General features: G+C 38.6%; 1 long non-coding RNA gene across 1 annotated transcript in view; it reads right to left on the reverse strand.

Annotated features, from left to right (window-relative positions):
• LOC107989805 (uncharacterized) overlaps positions 1 to 6,430 on the reverse strand; it is a 32,911-nt gene extending 26,481 nt beyond the window's left edge. Inside the window, exon 1 of the long non-coding RNA XR_001761324.2 lies at positions 6,086 to 6,430. This is a non-coding gene — a long non-coding RNA (uncharacterized LOC107989805). The remainder of the gene's footprint in view (positions 1 to 6,085) is intronic.
• Between the last annotated feature and the right edge of the window lie 1,432 nt (positions 6,431 to 7,862).

Here is a 7,862-nt window from a genome sequence, read left to right on the forward strand (position 1 = left end):
GGGGGGGGGGGGCATGGCAGAAAATAATTGAGAACCACTCCCTTGCGTACTAAAAAGTCCCTACTTTGTAATATTTTGCTGTATATGCATATATGTTTGTATATATATAAATATATATTAATATATATACATATATACAGCTATATATAACAAATATATAAATATATACATATACACAAATATATGTATATATATATATATAAATATATATACATATATACAAATATATGTATATATATTTATATATATTTATATATTTTACATATATACACACATATGAATACACACCTGTAGACACGTACATATTTGTATATATGTATCTATTATGTATCTATATATGTATCTATATATTTCTCTATTAGCATGAGTGTCTATTAGAATGAATGAAGCCCCATTCTGTTTTTTAATCAGTTCTTGGAAAGTCAGATTATTACACAATCACAATGTCTCTCTCTCTCTCTCACTCTCTCTCAAAGTTACGGGGTCCCCCAGTCCCTAGCGTAAACGCATCCCGGAGCACCACCCTTACACAGACGTAGAAACACACAGAAACATAACAAGAGATCGAAGTATCTTATGTGCGCGTGCGCACGAACACGCACTAACAGATGCACACGCATGATCACAGATGCACCGAGAGACAACAGCAGCCAATAAGAATAAAAGTTGCCACAAACGCAACCGTGAAATTCGTTCAACTGCGTTTCTATATATAAAATATATATAGAAATATATAAATATATATATACATATATATAAAGTAAACTCACTGTTCAGTAAATGTACCTGCGCGTGCTGACAGACTTGAAGAAAACCCCGGTAAGTCTGATCAAAGGCGGCCAAGGAAGACGAAAGGACAGGGGACGAGGGTTCAATTTCCATCACTCGGCGCACTCGGAATTGTAAAGAGAAAAACAGACGACGACACGAGAAGAACTGAAGCTGCCGCAACAGTAGAGAGGAAGAGGAACAATGTTCGAGAAAGAGGGGGTGAGGAGAAAGAGAGAGAGAGAGACAGAGACAGAGACAGAGAGAGAGAGAGAGAGTGAGCGTGTAAGACTCCTTCTCTACCACCAGTTCCGTTCCCGCGCCACCACGTAGACGAGAATCAACCTCAGCACCGCAAAATTCCCCTCCGTCTCCCCCAAACACTGAAAACTGTGGGGACAGTCCATGAGGACGGGGACAGTCCAGTTTCTCAGGGGACAGTCCCTTGCAGGGACCAGGGCCCCAATCATCATCATGATCCACCTCCACAGTGACATCAACGTCAGCATTACTGTCATCGGTTCTCTCTACCCAAATGATGGGTCGTGACCTGAAATGGGTGTCGGGGTTGATTAGATAAAGGTGGGAAGTAAAACAGCAGGGGGCGCTCTTACTGGAACTCACCCCCCGAAACTCCAACTTCCTGGAGTCGGCAATAAATTAGACCAAAACGTGAAAGCTAAAAAGCCCAAGTAAGCTAGGAAACTGCTAGATTTCAGCAGAAATCAGCTGTTAGCTAGCATCTATTGTAGCACAAAATTAACAATATCAATTACTTAAAATATGAATTTTGAAACGCCAAAATGTTAGCTACAACAATACAATCCACAAAATAGAAAAAAAAGCTAGAACTAGCTAGCGGTTAGCCCTATGTAATTTCATTTAAAGTATACCCCAAAAAAATGTTAAAACATTAGCAAATATAACAACAATCAAAATAGCAAGACACTTGTTTTGGTTTCATTTCTGTTTTTTTTTTAAAAATATTTCCACACACCGCAAAATGTAATAAGGCTGAAAATAAAATGTAAAATCCTTAAAATGTCTGTACTAACCTGACCTAAAATAAAAAGTGTCTAAATGTACGTCAAAATGTACGTCACCTTACAGCCTCCATGAAATGGTTTTCTAAGACTGTTTTTTTTTTTTTTTTTTTTTTAAAGCGTTCTGACTAATAAACATACTAAACTTTACTGATGATTTAATCATGTTGACACCTTGATGCTTGGCATTTATCCGGCAGAAGACATTAATCATTTCCTCACAATCATGCTTTTAAAGCTTTTAGAGCTGGAAATGTCAGTGTTTGACATTAAATTAACAGTAAGGGACAAAAAAAAAAAAAAAAAAACTATAAAAATATTTTAAAAAAAATATGGTTAAACTTTCAATCTTATGTTTGTCCACAGCCATAAGCCTTTCAAGGACAACGTCTAAGCCCAGGTTGAACAACATCCATCTTTTACAAGAAGGTCGCGGGGGGGGGGGGGGGAGGGTACGGGGTGCAGACAGATGGAGCGTTCGTGTGAACTAAGATAAATGACATGTAAAAGTCATGCATAAAGGCTCAAATGCTAAAATGCTTTTATCATTTTCCTACGCCATCTATTGGGTAAACGAGGGTATTGCAGGCAAAAGGAAGAAGTACAATGATAATATTAAAAAATTACGTAATTTGGAAAGGTTTCAAAACCTAAACGGGCCGCATCCGGACCCCGGGCCTTAGTTTGCCCCATGCCTGATCCAACCTTTTTTTTTCCACAAAATAAAAAGGTTAAGATCCATAAACATAGCGCAACGTTGTTTCATCTTGGGAGACAGAAGACACTTCATTTGTTTAAAAGTGTATTGATTTTGAGGTCATCGCAGAGACACGCACACACACAGATTATCAGGCCCGAAAGGTTGTCTTTGATGTGGATAAACATCTTTGATGTTTGCTCTTAAGACAGGGTAAATACAAAAAAAAAAAAAAAAATGTCATGATGCAATGACAAACACGAAAACGCAGGCGGGGACGCACCAGTTGATCAACAACCGGTCTGTAGAGTTGTTCTGTACGGTGAGCGTTTTTTAACATCATTTTGTGCTAAAACAAACCCAACAAACCAACAAAAAAAACAAAAAAAAAAAAAAAAAAAACGAAAAGATGAAAGGTAATTTAGACAGCTTGTCTATCAGCGCTTCTCATTTTTCCTCAGCACAGGTAATAAGTACAGGGGAGTTTCCGTCAAGTAACGGCAAGTATCAGAAAAGCGTTAATACTAATACAGATATATATATATATATAAAAAAAACTACTATAGAAATCAATTCATTTTACCACTAAGGCCTCCTTTGTACTACAATGGAGACCCATCAAAGTCAGAAAAACTATCAAAATCAGTATGTGTGTCTATTGTGTGTACGGTGTGTGCTCTTGTGTGTCTGTGTGTGTTCAGTGTCTCCTCCCTGGGAATTCCCCTCGGTTCCAGCGCGCTAACAGCCGCATCTGCGTGCGTGTGTGTGTGTGTGTGTGTGTTGTTTTGAGATGTATACACAATACAGTTATTCCTTCGCTGTGAGCGTGCACGTGGTGCACGTGCACGTGTGTTTCCCAGGGATGTGGAAAGTCGAACCCCTCCTGAATGTCCCCCCCCACCCTAAGCTTTTGTCGTCACGTTCTCGCCCCCAATACGCCCCGCGTTTGCGCGCGCTCTCGCCGCAGCCCAGCGCTGAGGAATGTTCTGCCATTGACAGTTAGCACGTGTGCGTTTGTTGTTCATGTGCGCAACAACACCATTTTTTTTTATAATATTAGGATTTACAGCAGGGGTTTCCGAAACTTCTCAAATGCCAAAGAACCCCCCCAAAAACAGCATTAGCATCTGGCCAGGCGACGCTACAAACTATGTGAGAAAACGTCAACTTTTAGAATTTGATTTTCTTACTTTTATTCACTAGTCAATAATGATTAATTCGTATGTTTTCAGCACTCGTTATATCCACCAAATAATAAACTGTTGTTTTTGCTCCTTACGTTGTTTTTCTTGTCAAAATCCTGTCCATTTTTTTGCGCTAGCTAGCTACACGCTAGCAGAGCAGCTTGATAACGGACGCAAACAGCCAGGTGGACACAGAATATGACGTCATTGTGATGACGTCGCACCAGGTGCATTCAGGTACCGTCGGGAATGTGAGAATCCGTATGTTTACTTTTGGATGGTTTAGGACAAAAAAAAAAAAAAATACAAATTTGATTATTTGCTATTTTTTTTTCTTCCCTCCAATTTTCTGAGCCCGCACTACATTATTGATACATTTTCACGATAAAGATGGAGGAGTGTTTGTGATGGCTTTCTATCACAACAACATACAGTCAGAGTGGTTTAAACAAAATTGCCACAAGGGGGCGCTAGGTGAAATTTGGGATTTTGTGTTTTTTTTTTTAATCTTGCATCACTCGTTCAGAATGTCTGGATTTTTTTAATAAAGCGATTTGATGAAATGAGTGAAAAGGTTGTGCTACGTTGTTTGTTTTTTTTTAAAGAAATTTTTTTGGTGACACATTTAGAACAATGTGACATCTGGGAAACACCCACTTTCAGGAAAACCCTGGTATTTTCGAACACTCCTGGTCAGAAACAGAACAGTTTCATACCACTGTGACATTTTTAACAAATAATTTAGTACCAGACACGCTATCACAGAACCTCCTATATGTGTGCGGTATTTTCACTATTTTTTTTTTTTTTTTGCCCTTTTACAATGCATTCCAGAACATTTCCCTGTAAACAAAACACCTTTTGTTCAATACAAATTTTATGAATTTTCAATCATTTGACGACATAAAAAAAAAACACAGAACATTTAAAAAAATTTTGGAACTCAAGAGGTTTATGAAATTTTAGAACATTTCTTTTTAAAAATGCCACATATTTTTTTTTTTTTTTTTACGGTATTTTTTGCCCAATTTGGCACCTGGGGTGTTTTTTTTTTTGGCAAATTTTTGATCATATTTTTAGAAAGAAAAATCCCATTTTTCAGTTTTTGTTTCTTATAATCGTCTGTAACAAATATATATGTCATTGAAAATTAAAAAAAAAAAAAAAAAATTGTTTTAATTGATCAAACCTCCAAACGTTACATTAAAAACGCGTCAAATATCCGCAACAAAAACATTAAAGCGCCATAGGAAAAATCCGTGCGTGTCCAAAATGTCTTTGTTCATTTTGTCTGATTTTTTTTTTAACTATTCTTTTGCTGCCATTTTTTTTTTTTTTTACCCTCGTGTGCACTCACTCACTCACACGGAAAACCAGTTGAAACGTCCCACCTGCGGCACAGAAATGTCTGGAATGTGATTATCATGTATTTGTGTTTATTTTTTTTTTTTTTCGAGCGCAGGTCGCTCGCTGAGAGAAAGAGGAAACCGGATCACGTGCACCGTCCATGCACCGACGCACTGCGTGTATGTGTGGCGTGTGTCCCTCTGTGAGTGTGTGTGTGTGTGTGTGTGTGGGTGGAGAGTAAAGAGCTGTTTGGCAGCAGTGCACGGGGATGTGTGGGTGGTTGTGTGGGTGTCAGGGTGGGGGGGTGCAAAAAAAAAAAAAAAAAAAACCTTCGCCTTCTTTTTCACTGAGAGCACATGTGACTTCGAGTCTGGATTTCTCTCTCTCTCTCTCTCTCTCTCTCTCTGTGTGTTTGTGTCTACCTGAAGGTGAGTTGATTGTGTTTTTGAAGTCAAAAGACACAACGAACACACACACAAACACACACTTGTGTTTTTCTGGAGACACTTGAAATGAAATACACCCGGAAGATTGATGGTTACATAGCCATTGTTGGTATGCGCATGCATGGACACACACACACACCAGATTAGTCTATAGGACACACATTGTGACCACTGTGTCCAACATGAAGCGCGAAAAGTGTCCAAATGTCCTGCTCCTACAGGACACCCACCTTGTCAAACCCCGGGTTGAAATACCTATCTGTGAAACAAAAAAAAACAAAAAAAAAAACGTCCCTGGATTCTAGAGTTTTCCGCAAAAAAAAAAAAAAAAAAATCCTGATGATAAAGACAATAACATTTTCACAGCTGACGTGACCTCAGTCCATCATTTTTTCATCCCCCCCCCCCCCCCCCCCCCCCCCCTCTCGTTTCAATGACAACAAAAAGGACGCGGACGCATAAACACAACAACAGTCACATCACAGCTCAGGGATTTGTGCAGAAAAAAAGGCAGAACAGAATCGGACGTTCTTCCTCGCTGTCCGTGCGCTGGAGAGACACAGGCACATACAGAGAGAGAGAGAAAGAGAGAGGACGTACCTGAGCACATGGCCTCATGGACAAACTTCCTTCCCTTCCACGGTCAACATGCTTTGGCTTTTCCTCTTCCTCCTCTTCTTCCTCCTCTGTTTTCTTCTGCCGCCGTTTCTCCCCTTATCTGTCCTACCCTTTCTGTCTCTCTCTCTTTCTCTCTTTCCTCCCACTTTTCTCTCCAAAGCCCCCTTCTCTCCCTTTTTACCCTCTCACTTATGTTGTGTTAAAAAAAAAAGAAAAAAAGAGAGAGCAGGGTTCCTCTGCCTCAGTGTGAACCACACTCTGCTCTTTCCTCTCTCTCAGTGAAGAACTTTTTTCCCTCTGCCGATTCTCTCTCTCTCTCTCTCTCTCTTTCTCTCCCTTGCTTTAACTCTCTCTCTCTCTCGGTCCCTCTTCTCGCCTCCTTCTATATCTCCTCCCTCTTTTTGCTGTGTTGCTGTCCCCCTTGCTCCCCCCTCCCTCTCTTTTTCTCACTCCAATCTTATTTTACTTGTTTTTTTTTTTAAAAAAAAAACATAAAAAAAAGACATAAAATCCAAGTCTAAGCCATGACGTTTTGAGGTATAATTATACACATTGATAAAAGCAAACGTGAGGATGAAATGTGTTTAATTTGAAATAGATTCATTTCCATTTTCCATTTTTTTTAATGTTAAAATTGAAAAGAGGAAAAAAAAATATTTTGGTTGTATTTATCTATAATGAAATGTCCAATCTTTTATTTCTCTTGTTTCTTCAACAATCATAAATTTTTTTTTTTTTTTAATTTTTTTATTGCAAAAATCCCACAGTTTTTTTTTTTGGGGACAGATATGGACTGCAGGCCGGACACTCAACTCAACTCATGACTATGAGGCTATATTTCTGTAGTGACATTCATGTAAATTTTCCACCTGAAAAAATTCATGAACTGAAAAATACATCATTTAAAAAAAATGCAAAATACTTTTATTTTTTAAATTAGAAAAAAAACGGAGGCTTCTATGGTACAAACACACACAAGATTTTGTCAATATTTTCCAATAATTGAAATACAACGGAACCTCGAGACACGGGCGTCTCGACATACGAGTATTTCGAGATACTAGCAAGAAGCGGCTGAGTACATTTTTGCTTCGAGATACGAGGAAAGATTTGATGTACGAGCACGCTAGGTGGCCGAGCAACGGAGCAGCCCACGCTGCCTAGCATTATCTACGCGATTTTCTCTCTATCTTGTTGTATTTAAATACAACAAAATAAGTAAAAACCAAATCAGATGTTTTAGAAAAGACAGGCGATTAGAGCTCAGGTATCACTTTTATTGTCGATTTCCCATCTTCTCCTAAATTTTCCTGGGTCCAATTGTAGTGTCGCTGTAGTTTTTTCCCCCAAAAAAGGACAACCTTTCTACTCTGTCTATTGATTGCATTATGATTGGGGGGAAGTGGATTTAACCAATTAATTGTGATAATTTTTTTTTTTTTGTTGCTATCAACAGCTTGACTCGTACCGTATTTTCCGGACTATAAGTCGCACAGGCCCAAAAATTGCATAATAAATAATAAAGCCCTCTAGTGGCTGTCAGTGTGAAAATAACAAACATGCAAATTTTTCAGTGGCACAGGAGTAGCAGATACTGGTACATCAGCCTAGAGTGCCCTCTAGTGGCTGTCAGTTTGAAAACAAACAGACATTTCCGTTATCCTTCTTATATTTTAATATATAAGTCGCGCCTGCCAAAGGATGAAAAAAAGTGCGACTTATATACTGGAAAATACGGTAATATCCAATATATATATAT

This window comes from Cynoglossus semilaevis, chromosome 16 (assembly GCF_000523025.1).
Source record: "Cynoglossus semilaevis isolate Cse_v1.0 chromosome 16, Cse_v1.0, whole genome shotgun sequence".
Classification (NCBI taxonomy): Eukaryota; Metazoa; Chordata; class Actinopteri; order Pleuronectiformes; family Cynoglossidae; genus Cynoglossus; species Cynoglossus semilaevis.